General features: G+C 34.6%; 1 protein-coding gene across 4 annotated transcripts in view; it reads right to left on the bottom strand.

Annotated features, from left to right (window-relative positions):
* The window catches only part of USP15 (ubiquitin specific peptidase 15), a 143,963-nt gene that overhangs the window by 28,355 nt on the left and 100,369 nt on the right, over positions 1-15,239 (bottom strand). The window contains exon 1 of one of the 4 annotated variants that reach the window (XM_037996854.2): positions 1,477-1,610. The exons of the other annotated variants lie outside the window; for them this stretch is intronic. The gene's annotated coding sequence lies outside the window, so the exon portion shown is untranslated. Of the gene's footprint in view, positions 1-1,476; positions 1,611-15,239 lie in introns of those variants that run through there. 4 annotated transcript variants of the gene reach the window in all.

Here is a 15,239-nt window from a genome sequence, read left to right as displayed (position 1 = left end):
AAAACTATATTTCATGTTTAATATAAGGTAGACTTTTGGAATTCATTAACTATGATATAATGACTGTTGGAAAGTTTAGGACATGAGCTATGATGAAAAGCTGATCCATGAGGAATGGTAAGAATGGCTATTGTATGTGCAAGACAATTATTTAGTGAGAAGTGACTGCTAAGTGGTTTTGTGGTTTCGAACTGGCTTTGTGGTTCTCTACTTGTGCCTTCATATACATTTTCTATGGGAAACTGCAAGTAATAAGAGTACTCGAATTTGAATTAGGCATCTTAAGACATATTCCTTAGTTTAATGTATTGAGACTGCATGCACTCTTGCCTTTCTTAGAATATGCATCCCCTATAAGAAATTCCTATTTATTCTTAAACACTTACTTCAACATCTCTTCTAAATGTCATATCTTCCTCTGTGTATCAAGAACGAATATTCCTTTCTCTGGGCTAACTTGATACCTCGACCTCAATTACACTGCACTTGAGAGCAGAGTCTATGTCATATCCACCCTTGTACCTCAGGGTCTATCACAATATCGGGCACACTCAATAAGGTATGTGGAATGAATGGAAACTTGTATGACAGAAAGATTAGAAGTAGTCTTTAGAGACACTTAGAGCAGTGAGAAAAAACTTGACTAAAATGAGATCTGAATTGCAACCTGCTATAATTCGCATGCAGCCCAAGGTTCTCCATGTTCAAAAATAAAAGTCCAAATAATGCCTAAAAAGGTTTTCCTAATGAAGGAAAATAACCCTTATGACTTCCCCAACAACTATCAAGATAAATCCATAAGTAAAAAGTATGCAAAAGAAATATGTTTGGAAATATATTTTTATGAAGATCATTTCCCCTGAATCTTCAACCTGGAAGCAGACATAAAAATTCTAAAAAAGAATTATTCTAAATAATCAAATGTCTCATCCAATGGACACTCTGTGATATGGTTCAATATATTCAGGCCATTAATTACACCCTGAAGAATTATTTATAAAAATATTTGAATGGTTTATGCATTCTTTATTAAAGTATTAATTCTCTATTAAAAACTCTGAGTTATAAATACCCTTCCTTAACCTAATATCCTAAAACTGAAATATTATGCAGAATGATTTTCTTTTGTTATGTAATTACTTGGAAAGATGCAATGCATTGCACGTAACTTTTCTTTATATACACATGCACAAATTCTATTGCTCTTCCATTACTTTCAGAAAGTACTTCTACTAAGTATGTTCTGACTAATAAGCCTAATGTTTCTAGAGTCCTCTGAAAAAATATAACAGCTGCATGTCAGAGTCTCAATTTTGTATTTTGCTAAATTTCTACATCAGTTTTTTATAAATTGATGAAGTCAAATAATGTTCTATTATATAACCAAATCTCAAGTCTTCAGTCAACATATTTTAGGAAATGAATAATTAATAGCCATCCCAATAACTTGTAATGCATTTGGAATTTCCCCAGTACCTGGAAAATAGCCAAAGTAATCCCCTTCAAAAAGAGAAAGTTGTCTTTTGTAATGCTGAATATGAACCACTCCCTTTCTGTTCAGGTGCTCCAGAAGCCCAATTCTCAAGTGATCATGTATGCTCACTATTTTAGTAAACCGGTAACTAGAACAGGAAAGAAAACAAACTTAATTTTTGATTACCTAAAGCTTTTGAGTTGTGTAACTCATTCTATAACTGATCAAAATGTAATACCACTCACAACCCTTAAAAAAATGGCTATACCTTCTAACTGACCAGTACTAAAAATAAAAGCCCAATCTAAATATAATAAGGGATTCATTCTTAGTTTGTTATGATTTAAAAAATAAAATAAAACCTGAAGTAATCCATGGTTAAAGTCATCTTGGAATACTCTCAAACAGTTTTTTTCTGGATTTTAAGGTTAGATGGAAAATAATTTTTAGATTTGCCATGTCAATTGTTTTCTAACTCATCATGACAATAGTATAAGCATTCTGAAAAGGTACTGTATGATTCCAAAGCAATCTACTAATATTGGGATATTGGCTCTAGTTCTGTAACGCTACACAAGTGGATAACATAGCAAAGTTTGAGGTAAACTTTTTCAATTAAAAACTACAAATATAGGCCTGTTTCTTCATCAAGTAGATTTTTAAAATGATATATTTTAAGTCACTTGATGTTCTTATTTTTGTTATATTTTTTCTAAGAAAGGTAAATCTCATTAAATTTGAGAGATCAATTCTGAAGATCACATATTTTGGGAAAGCAAATATAGCTACAGCTCTGTTTTACTTTATATCTCCATTTTTCTTCAACTTTAGAAAAAGAACAAACTTAGGCAAGTAAAATAGAAATGGATATAGTTTTCCTCTTATTTATTTTTTTAAGACTTTTAACTGTTTTTTCCCCCCTGTCAGTGAAAACAGAACTAGCATACTCTGCTTAAAATATTAAAATGTTAAATAAAATTAGTTTTACAAGCAAGGTTTTTGACCTGGACAAGGATGTTGTCCTAACACTTAAATATATATCATTAATCTGGTCCCTATGCTTAAGACATGAATAAAATTAAACTTCATTTAAAGTCCCCACTGTTGTCCCTTCCTTCAAATTCTATGGTATTTCTTCTTCACATACTATTTGAATTCAATGAAGAATTATCAAAATTCTAGGAAGTACAAATACTGATACTGATGGGAAACATTTTGTTGGCTAGCAAAGAAATGTCAATCCTTTTTTGCCCTCATCTACACAGCACCAAGGAAGGAGAATTCTAAGTTTGTCAAAAAGACTACCCTATTACTTGCAGTGAGTAAATTCTGTAACTAGAGATGTCAATGTTAAAAAAGCCATGATTATATGAAGACCATTAATTTTCATATTGAAAGCCAAAAAAATATGGATAGAGGATTCACTTATGACACAGATAAAAGTGGAAGTCTCTGTGATAATTATTTCACCAGCAAAAAGGCTAGAAGATTAGGATAAGTTGTTTTTAAATAAGGTTTTGAAACTATTAATACTAGATTATGTCAGCAGTTGTCTGATTTCATTATTTTATTTTAGTAACAGGCTATTCATGAATTAAAAAAAAAATCTCATATATTCACTTTATGGGAAGTATGCTAAAACCAGAAGGTTCTAATAACATTAAGAAATGTTGGTGTAAGTTACATTTATTTTAAAGAATGGAAGCTTAAATGGAAGAATTGAATGGAATTCAATTTTAATGTTAAGTTACATTATTTCCTACCCCATTAATAATTCAAAACTGGCTCACAATGAAATTTAAAAGAATTAATTTTTTAGGCAAGCAAGACAGTCAAAGGATTTATGAAAAAATGGTTCTTTATAATATTCAGTAAAGAAACAATTTTGAATAAATAAATATTAAGCATTGTATGATTTTACTAATTTAAGTCTTAGTTCTTCTGCAAAGGCATACAGGAAGGGACAACAGAATTTTTTTTTAAGTTTATTGATTTGTTATATTCTTTAAGAGAAATAATCAAGCCATTTTTGTAATAAAAAACTTTAAATAATTGTTCAACAAATATTTATTAAGAGATCATTACTTTAAGAATCTCTGTAAGTATACCAATAATGTTCTAAAAGAATTTTTTTCCTATAATTCACTGTGAAATATTTCAAGGAACTATTTCCATGGTGGTGCTGATATGATCTGCCCAGCTGTGACTAACATGCCAGCTCAATTCAAGTGCTAGCCAATCGACTGCATTTGCAGGACCGTATATGGTCCAAGAGTTATTATACATATATAGGTAGTTCTCTGACCCTTCAGCTGCAAGAAATAAATATATATTACGTGCTATAATTCTTATTAAAATCTGTGCTCTTTGGGAGTTTAGATAGCTCAGGTCAAGTTCCAAATAATTCTGGTAAATAATCTTTTCTAATGCAGTGGTTTGCAAACCATGTGTGTGAAAGGACTAATTTTTAAATACTGAACACATTATTTTTATTAAAATATATCTTGATGTACATTTCACTAATTCTTGCAACAGCTCTGAAAAGCAAATTTAGTAAGTGTTATCTCCTGTTTTAGAGCTGAAGAAACTAAGTCTTGGAATGGATAAGTAACCTGCTTACTCACATACACAGAAGAAAAGGTGCAGAACTCATATACAAACCCAAATATTTCAGCTCAAGCTATTTTTACCTCCTGGTGCTATTTCCAGTTTTCAAATGATTAGTTCCACAGCAAAATACACTTTCATCTAAATCTATATGGAAGATAATTTTCTATGTTTCTCAATGACCTAGAAGGCACTTCAGGTAGAAGCTTTATTGTAAGTGTCAAAGTGCAATAATTACATGGAAAGGACTAATTTTGAACCACTAGAAAAATTAAATTAAAAACACCATACAAAAAACAAGTCTTGCTTTTTATTATTAAACTTGATTTAAAATTACCCTATCAAATTGCTATAGAGATTTTTGATCACTTACAATTTCTGTGCTTATTTTATTGTTGACTAGAATTATCTTGTCCATAGACACATTGTAAGAAACACTGTTCTAATGTGCTTACGATTATCTGGCACTATACTAACACTGGGGATATAAAAGAGAACCAAAGATAACCTCTGCGTTCACAATTCTCACCACATAATACGTATTTGTCCATGAGAAATGGATAGAAGAAAGGGGGAAAGTGTGAAAAAGGGAAGTAGGGAGGCAGTAACAGTATATACAAAGAGTTTTGAAACAATCAATTCTAAGAATTGAAAGTAGTTTTGGCTAAAGAGGTAGACAGAATCCAGTTTGAATTTTATCCTTTAGGTGACTGGGCACAGGTTTTAAACACATAATAATCATATTTCCTTTATAAAACAATAAATTTGGAAGCAGTATATTTAACACATTTGAAGAGGACAAATGATGGAACAAAGATGACACAGATATATTTTGAGAGTTCACAAAAAAGATGCTTAAGAATTGAAATAATGTAACAGTAGGAGAGGAAAAGGCAAAATATGTGCTATATAAGAAGTAGAATGAACAGCACTTGGGGTAAGTCTTAGGTTTTTGACTTGGGTTACTGGGTTGTACCTATAAGAAAGTGTAGGAAATAAAACAATCAAGATTAGTGTAAGTAGGCATCTTGAGTTTAAGTTACATGTAGTTTAACTTGGCAGGAATGTCCATTTAACAGTTACACATTGGAGGGAAATTCAAAGACAGAATTATGCATGAGACAAATTTTGGATGTTAGTATATAAATGGATGTCAAATTCTCAAAGGTAAAGGGGGTACAAGGAACTTAGCAAACAGGAGGTCCAGAGTGACCTAATCAAAAGCAATTTCTATAGGGTGGTGTGATAACAGTATTTGATATTTTTATATGTTTACATGTGCCAAGCACTTCCCAAGCACTTTATCTTCATTTTACAGATGAAGAAACTACGAAGTTTCTTATCCAAGGTCACACAGCTTGTAAGTGACAGAATTAGGATTTGAATACAGGCAGTCTAGTTCCAAAATCCATGCTTTGACCTACCATGCTAAGCAGCTGACAGGCTGTGGTGAGATAAGGACTAGTGAATGTGAGATGGGAAAGTAGGGGGAAAGCACAGATCATCCTTTTCAAGGTCATGGGTCTCCCTTACTCTACTTCCCATCTGAAAAAAATGCTTGACTATGTATATATGCTGAAAGGAAGAAAGACAGTGAAGGTGAGGTTAAAAGTATGAAACAAGGCCAGGCGCAGTGGCTCATGTCTGTAATCGCAGCACTCTGGGAGGCCGGGGTGGGCGGATCACGAGGTCAAGAGCTCGAGACCATCTTGGCCAACATGGTGAAGCCCTGTCTCCACTAAAAATACAAAAATTAGCTGGTGTGGTGGTGCATGCCTGTGGTCCCAGCTACTCGGCAGGCTAAAGTAGGAGAATTGCTTGAACCCAGGAGGCAGAGATTGCAGTGAGCCGAGATCGCACTACTGCACTCCAGCCTGGCGATACAGCAAGACACTGTCTTAAAAAAACAAACAAAAAAATAAGTATAAAACAAAGGAAACAAGGGAACAGGTCTTAGAGATGGGAACAGGTCTCAGAGATGGTAACAGAGGCTCCAGGTATCATCATGATGACAGACATATTTTTGGTATGTTATTATACAATGAGACTACTGTAAGTATAAAAGGAAACTAAATGTATGTATTCTACTATTAATATTAATGATTTCCTTATTAAAAAAGTAACATTTTGGTCACAAATTTGTTTCATTTTAAAAACACTTATTAGAAGTCTTCTCCTGACAAAGTACAGAAAACAGCATTTAGAAAAGCCCTAGAAATTATTCATAATGCCTCAATTATGTATCAAATGTAGTATGTAACAGAAGCAGCATTATGTGATATACACCAAATCTGGTATATAATTGAGGCATTAAGAATAAGCATTATATATTTACTTGAGGTACTCCTCTTTTTAGAGCTGGCACATGTGTGAAAAAGCATCAGTAGTTGGCATATGAAAAAATAAAATAAAATAAATCAGGTAGCAGAAAAAAAGGAAAAAAAAACAGTTGGTATATAAAGGATTCCAATATTTTTTATTGAGTGTGTCAACAACGTGTTTTTGTTGTGGTAAAACAGATTTCTGATATGGGAATTTCTTAGGTGAAAAAATGTAGAAACTAGCATGAGCTATGTTTTAATTTGCATCTCTGGTAATTGTCTATTTTATGACCAAATGAACCAAAGTCATAATGGACAGTAATATGCTCTAATAAATGAAATAAAAATGTGACTCAAATTTCACCTTCCTGATAAAGCCTCACTTATGTCCCAATGACTCAAAGAAAGAACTTTGCTTCTATGACATTTTGCTGATCACGTTTTCTATTCTATAACATATTATATCTTATTTATATGTCTTCCTCATTCACTAAACCATGAACTTCTAGAGGACAAGTACTGTCTTTTAAAATTGTGTATACCAAGGTCTAGAATGATGCGTGGCACATAGTAGAAACTCAATGGATGCTCGTTGAGTCAGCTAAATAAATTAGCTACTAAAAACATGGAAAGGAACAACCGGTACCAGCCACTGCAAAAACATACCAAATTGTAAAGACCATCAACACTATGAAGAAACTGCATCAACTAATGGGAAAATAACCAGCTACCATCATGATGACAGAATCAAATTCACACATAACAAATATTCACCTTAAATGTAAATGGGCTAAATGCCTCAATTAAAAGACACAGGCAAATTGGATAAAAAGTCAAGACCCATCAATGTGCTGTATTCAGGAGACCCATCTCATGTGCAAAGACACACACAGGCTCAAAATAAAGGGATGGAGGAATATTTACCAACCAAATGGAAAAAAAAAAAAAAAAAAAGGCAAGAGTTGTGTAATATTTGGTAAAACATATTTTTAAACCAACAAGGATCAAAAGAGACACAGAACGGCATTACATACTGGTAAGGGGATCAATGCATCAAGAAGAGCTAATTATCCTAAATATATATGCATCCAATACAGGAGCACCCAGATTCATAAAGCAAGTTCTTAGAGACCTACAAAGAGACTTAGACTCCCACACAGTAATAGTGGAATATTTTAAACACCACACTGTCAATATCAGACAGATCAACAAGACAGAAAATTAATGAGGATATTCAGGACTTGAACTCAGCTCTGGATGAAGCAGACCTAATAGACATCTACAGAACTCTCCACCCCAAATTAACAAAACATACATTCTTCTCATCACGTCATTGCACTTATTCTAAAATTGACCAGATAATTAGAAGTAAAACACTCCTCAGCAAATGCAAAAGAACGGATATCATAACAAACAGTCTCTCAGACCACAGCGCAATCAAATTAGAACTCAGGATTAAGAAATTCACTCAAAACCGCACAACTACATGGAAACTGAACAGCCTGCTCCTGAATGACTACTGGGTAAATAACGAAATGAAGGCAAAAATAAAGATGTTCTTTGAAACCAATGAGAACAAAGACACAACGTACCAGAATCTCTGGGACACATTTAAAGTACTGTGCAGAGGGAAATTTATAGCACTAAATGCCCACAAGAGAAAGCAGGAAAGATCTAAAATTGACACCATAACATCAAAATTAAAAGAACTAGAGAAGCAACAGCAAACACATTCAAAAGTTAGCAGAAGACAAGAGATAACTAAGATCAGAGCAGAACTGAAGGAGACAGAGACACAAAAAACCCTTCAAAAAAATCAATGAATCCAGGAGCTAGTTTTTTGAAAAGATCAACAAAATAGATAGACCACTAGCCAGATTAATAAAAAAGAAAAGAGAGAAGAATCAAATAGACGCAATAAAAAAATGATAAAGGGGATATCACCACTCATCAGAGAATACTATAAACACTTCTACGCAAATAAACTAGAAAATCTAGAAGAAATGGATACATTCTTGGACACACACACCCTCCCAAGACTAAACCAGGAAAAAGTTGAATCCCTGAATAGGCCCATAAAAAAGTCTGAAATTGCTTTGGGAGGCCGAGGTGGGTGGATTATGAGGTCAGGAGATCGAGACCATCCTGGCTAACATGGTGAAACCCCATCTCTACTAAAAAATACAAAAAATTAGCTGGGTGTGGTGGCCGGCGCCTGTAGTCCCAGCTACTTGGGAGGCTGAGGCAGGAGAATGATGTGAACCCAGGAGGTGGAGCCTGCAGTGAGCTGAGCTCACACCACTGCACTCCAGCCTGGGCGACAGAGCAAGACTCTGTCTCAAAAACAACAACAACAACAACTAAAAAAACTCTGAAATTGAGGCAGTAATTAATTAGCCTACTGACCAAAAAAAGCCCAGGACCAGATGGATTCAAAGCCAAATTCTACCAGAGGCACAAAGAAGAGCTGGTACCATTCCTTCTGAAACTATTCCAAAAAATACAAAAGAGGGACTCCTCCCTAACTCATTTTATGAGGCCAGCATCATCCTGATAACAAAACCGGGCAGAGACACAACAAAAGAAGAAAATTTCAGGCCGATATCCCTGACGAACATCGATGCGAAAATCCTTAAGAAAATATCAGCAAACCAAATCCAGCACCACATCAAAAAGCTTATCCACCACGATCAAGTCGGCTTCATCCATGGGATGCAAGGCTGGTTCAACATACGCAAATCAATAAAAATAATCCATCACATAAACAGAACCAATGAAAAAACCACATGAATATCTCAATAGATGCAGACAAGGTCTTAGAGAAAATTTAACACCCCTTCATGCTAAAACCTCTCAATAAACTAGGTATTGATGGAATGTATCTCAAAATAAGAGTTATTTATGACAATCCCACAGCCAATATCATACTGAATGGGCAAAAACTGGAAGCATTCCTATGAAAACTGGCACAAGACAGGATGCCCTCTCTCACCATTTCTATTCAACATAGTATTGGAAGTTCCGGCCAGGGCAATCAGGAAAGAGAAAGAAATAAGGAGTATTCAAATAGGAAAAGAGGAAGTCAAATTGTCTGTTTACAGATGACATGATTGTATATTTAGAAAACCCCATCGTCTCAGCCCTAAATCTCCTTAAGCTGATAAGCAACTTCAGTAAAGTCTCAGGATACAAAATCAATGTGCAAAAATCGCAAGCATTCCTATATACCAATAACAGACAAACAGCCAAATGATGAGTGAACTTCCATTCACAATTGCTACTAAGGTAATAAAATACCTAGGAATACAACTTACAAGGGATGTGAAGGACATCTTCAAGGAGAACTACAAACCACTGCTCAGGGAAATAAAAGAGGACACAAACAAATGGAAAAATATTCCACGTTCATGGATAGGAAGAATCAGTATCATGAAAATGGCCATACTGCCCAAAGTGATTGATAGATTCAATGCTATCCCCATCAAGCTTCCACCGACTTTCTTCACAGAATTGGGAAAAACTACTTTAAACTTCATATGGAACCAGAAAAGAGTCCGCATAGCCAAGACAATCCTGAGCAAAAAGAACAAAGCTGGAGGCATCACGTTACCTGACTTGAAACTATACTACAAGACTACAGTAGCCAAAACAGCATGGTACTGGTACCAAAACAGATATATAGACCAATGGAACAGAACAGAGGCATCAGAAATAGCACCACACATTTACAACAATCTGATTTTTGACAAACCTGACACAAACAAGCAACGGGGAAAGGATTCCCTATTTAATAAATATTGTTGGGAAAACTGGCTAGCCATATGCAGAAAACAGAAACAGGACCCCTTCCTAATACCTTATAAAAAAAATTAACTCAAGATGGATTAAAGACTTAAAAGTAAGATCTAAAACCATAAAAATCCTAGAAGAAAACCTAGGCAATATCATTCAGGACACAGGCATGGGCAAAGACTTCATGTCTAAAACACCAAAAGCAATGGCAACAAAAGTCAAAACTGACAAATGGGATCTAATTAAACTAAAAGGCTTCTGCACAGGAAAAGAAACTATCAGCATGAACAGGCAACCTACAGAATGGGAGAAAATTTTTGCAATCTATCCATCTGACAAAGGGCTAGTATCCAGAATCTACAAAGAACTTAAATTTACAAGAAAAAAACAACCCCATCAAAAAGTGGGTGAAGGATAAGAACAGACACTTCTCAAAAGAAGACATTTATGCAGCCAACAAACATATGAAAAAAAGCTCTTCATTACTGGTCATTAGAGAAATGCAAATCAAAATCACAATGAGATACCATCTCATACCAGTTAGAATGGCGATCATTAAAACATCAGGAAACAGCAGATGCTGGAGAGGATGTGGAGGAATAGGAATGCTTTTACACTACTGGTGGAGGTGTAAATTAGTTCAACCATTGTGGAAGACAGTGTGGTGATTCCTCAAGGATACAGAACTAGAAACACCATTTGACCCAGCAATCCCATTACTGGGTATATACCCAAAGGATTAAAAAATCATTCTACTAAAAAGACACATGCACACATATGTTTATTGCGGCACTTTTCACAATAGCAAAGTCTTGGAACCAACCCAAATGTCCATCAATGACAGACTGCATTAAAAAAAGTGGCACACATACACCATGGAATACTATGCAGCCATAAAAAAGGATGAGTTCATGTCCTTTGCAGGGACATGGATGAAGCTGGAAACCATCATTCTCAGCAAACTATCACAAGAACAGAAAACAAAACACCGCGTGTTCTCACTCATGAGTGGGAGCTGAACAATGAGAACACATGGACACAGGGAGGGGAACATCACACACCGGGGCTTGTTGTGGAGTGGGGGGATAGGGGAGGGATAGCATTAGGAGAAACACCTCATGAAGGTGACGGGTTGATGAATACAGCAAACCACCTTGGCACATGTATACCTACGTAACGAAACTGCATGTTGTGCACATGTACCCCAGAACTTAAAGTACAATAATATAATAAAAAAGAAAAATTAAAAAAAATAACTAATTCCATTCACTAAAAAAAATAAATAAAAACAAGAAAACAAGTTTGGTTGCTTTTTATTAATAACTCCTTTGCCCCTTTCTCTTTCCAACTCTAGATGAATCTAGGCATCTGTTTTATGCACCATGTAACTGAACATTGTTGGAAAAAATTTCAAGTGAATGTACTTATACCATTCTAAATTGATGATCTCCAATATCAAATGAGACCTCAACACTGCTGAGCAATCTTCTTACCCTTTCATTCTTAGCTAATGATCTAGTCTTGTATTTTGGGGATAATGGAAGCCATCAAAAAATCTAGACATTGCTTGCATCCGTAATACCTTTCTTTCCTCCTATTACAAAAGAAGTCTCATTCCTCCATTCAAATGTATTGTAGGGCTTAGTTCTCGGATGTCTTTTTCATAGATGCCCTCATTTAGACACAACCATTTCCATGATTTTAAATACCATCTACAATAGGCAGATTTTTATTTCCAGCCTAGGCCTCTGATCTATATTCCATAGTAGAATATCCAACTGTCTATGATCTATCTGCTTTGATGTTTCATAAACTGAACATGCCTAAAATTAACTCATAATCTCCTCCCCACCCCAAATTTACTTCTACTATGTTCTTCTTCCTACTACTCTGGAATTTCATTAAATGGTTACATCTATCATTATGATATATAAGCCAAAAACTAGAGAGACACTTGTGATTCTCTTCACCTTTCATTAATCTGAGTGCCTTCTACATGCCAGACACTATTTCAGGCAATGGGCTACAACAGTGACTAAAACAAAATCCTCCTGGGAGGGAGAGAGGGAGAGAGCACGGGGTGGGGACGTGGGGAGAGGGTATCTATGTTGGGAGTAGGGGAAGATACACAGACAAGCAAAAAGCCCTGATAGATATAAAGCATGCCAGATGGTTATGAGTACTGTGTGGAATGTGGGACAGTCACCATTTTTTACAGGGTGACTGAGGAAGGACCTGATAGATAATAGAGACCTAATGGAAGTGAGAAAGCAAGAATATAAATATTTAAGAATATTACAGGTATAGGAAACTGCAAGTTCAGAGACCCTAAGGCAGGCACGCTCTTGGCATGTGTGAGGGTGAGGATGGAACAAAGTAAGCATGGAGGTAAGTGATAGGAAATAAGCTAGCATGGGTCTAGATCCTACAGGGTTTTGTACTTTGTTTTAAAGACTTTGGCTTTCATTGAGTGAAATGGGAAGGAATTTTGTGTTATTGCCTAAGTAACAGAAAATGCCTTAGGTTTGAAACAAATTGCTGGCTGTTCTTTTAAGAACAGATTGAGGAGGGTAAGGATAGAAGCAAAGAAACCAGCTAGCAGGCAAATGGAATAAACCAGATAAGAAGATGGTAGCCTGAAACCTGTAGTGCCTTTGTAACACATTAAAATCTAAAGTCTCCCTATATGATCTGGCTTTTGCCTACTCTTTCAAACTCATTTTGTCTCACTCCCCTTCATACATTATTCCACAAACTACTCTTCTGGTTCCTCAAACCTGCCCTTCTTAGCGGCTTTGCACATGTTTTTGGTCCTTCTAACTTCATCTGCCAAACTCATACATATTCTTTGGTCAAAGCTCATGTTACTTTTGGTAAATATGACACTCAGCTTAAATCAGGTGCTCTCCAAGCTCCCGTTAGCACTCTACTTTCTCTTTCATCATACTTATCACAATTCATGATTGATTTAATATTTATCTCCCTCATTAGACTGTAAACTCCAGGGAAAATAACTGTTTTGTTCATCATGGCATAATTAGTGATTATGAGAGTGAAAGTCACCTAACAGACCTTCAATAAACATTTGCTGAATAAATGACTTCATAAGTCATTCATTACTTATGAATTACTTGAAAAAAATTACCTAGCTTGATAATCTACAATATTCTTAAAATAATTCTCTGAATAACTTCTGGCTTTCGAAAATCAACTTTGTCATTGAAGGATGAAAAATATCCACCAGTGATACTTAGAAGAATAAAAGCAATTCCAAAAGGAGTACTTGAATAGTTTTAAACATTCTAAACATCAAATGAATTAAGTGTGTATACAACCTCCTAGGGAAACGGTTTTAAATGGCACAACATTAATGCCACTTAATGAGAGCATCTTGTATTATGGGGGACAATCATTTGAACTAAACATAAAAACATTTTTAACAATTGTACAACATGTGAATATACTTAATGTCACTATACACTTAAAATGGTTAAAATGGTAAATTCTGTTATATTTTACCACAAAAAACAAAAGCATTTCTTATAGGTTGGTTGGCATAATTTCAAAAAAATACATTATCTCAAAATGTACTGAATAACAACCCAGTTTTAACTCGTAATAACTTGTCTTAGTGACTGGAAATCAAAGTTTCCTTGCTTCAATTTCCTCATTAGTGAAATAGAGATACTTATGCCCTAACTCACAGACTTCTGTGAAGAGAAAATTAAGTGAAAAACAATAAAAAAACCCCTGCATTATGCAAAGAAGGGTACTGCTATTAACAGAGGCTGCAGGTTCAATACGGGGCTGTTAATGTTTTAATACGGGTTTATATGAGAACTATTAACTGATTTAGATATTACTATTAATCGAACAATGGTTTAAGTAACCAACTCACTGACCCTCTTCCTGCCCAGATAGTTTATAAATCATTGTAAAGAAGTAAATGGCAATCTTTTAGAAAACACGTTGACATCAAAAAAATGAGCTGCTTGATTTTAAGTAAGAAAAGTAAACCTAAAGTAAGTTTTTCTTTCCTTTTATTTTCTTGGAGGGAGCAAATCCGTAGTTCCCCTTATAGATTACAGATGGACATTTCTTATGTTTTGCTTTTAATTACAAACAGAGTCCTTGAAATAATTATAAAAATTGATATGATATTTCAGCCTAATTATATAATAACTTCTAAGATGTAGTCACTACAATACTATCTAATAAGTATATTATTAAATTGGTGTTGAACTTTCCTAGCCAGGATAGTGTAAAACCATTCCGTATTTTAGAATTAGATGTAATAATTTACAACTCTTTAAAAGAACCTCTCTATTTCTCTAAGATCTCTATTATGTCATTTTCCTGTTATAGAATTAGGGACATATAAAACACATAAAAACCTAGATTAATTCAGACAGAGGCATTAATCTTAGGGAACTTTGCTTATTAACTGAGAATAATGCGAACAGTGACAAATCAAATCTCATGTCAACATCTGAGATTAAGAAAGGCATGTTTTCATAACAAATCATTATTAGCCAAGTTACACAAGTGCAAGGCATTCTTTTAGAGATGCCATTTCTCCCCTAGTTGTGAACACTATATTTTTATAGAACTATCCCATATATACTCTTTCTTAAAATAATCTGAGAACATAGGTTCTTCTTTTCCCACCTCTGTTCTCTTTCAAAAAGGAAGGGGTATTCTAGTCCAAAGGGAAAAGTAAAAACGTTGTTATCTATGTTGAGAAAAACAAATGGTTCTAATGCAGGTAAGGTTGTTTCTTTTTTTTTTTGGCTTTTATCAAAATGGATAGATGACCTGACTGAGTTGTCATTTGATAGAGGATTGAACATATTTTTGATGACAATGTGCTATGTAATTTCTGGCACATAACATGAAAGGAACTCACATAATTGAGTTTAATATCCTGGATTAGGATGAAAACTTGACCTAGAAAGTAGTATTTTTTAATTTTTCATCGGCCACATTCTCAGTTTATCAGAACAAATACAAGATCCTAAACTATTTTTTAAAAAGTGTTTTGTGTC

This window comes from Chlorocebus sabaeus, chromosome 11, assembly GCF_047675955.1.
Source record: "Chlorocebus sabaeus isolate Y175 chromosome 11, mChlSab1.0.hap1, whole genome shotgun sequence".
Taxonomy (NCBI): Eukaryota; Metazoa; Chordata; class Mammalia; order Primates; family Cercopithecidae; genus Chlorocebus; species Chlorocebus sabaeus.
This window is presented reverse-complemented; position numbering and strand designations above follow the sequence as displayed.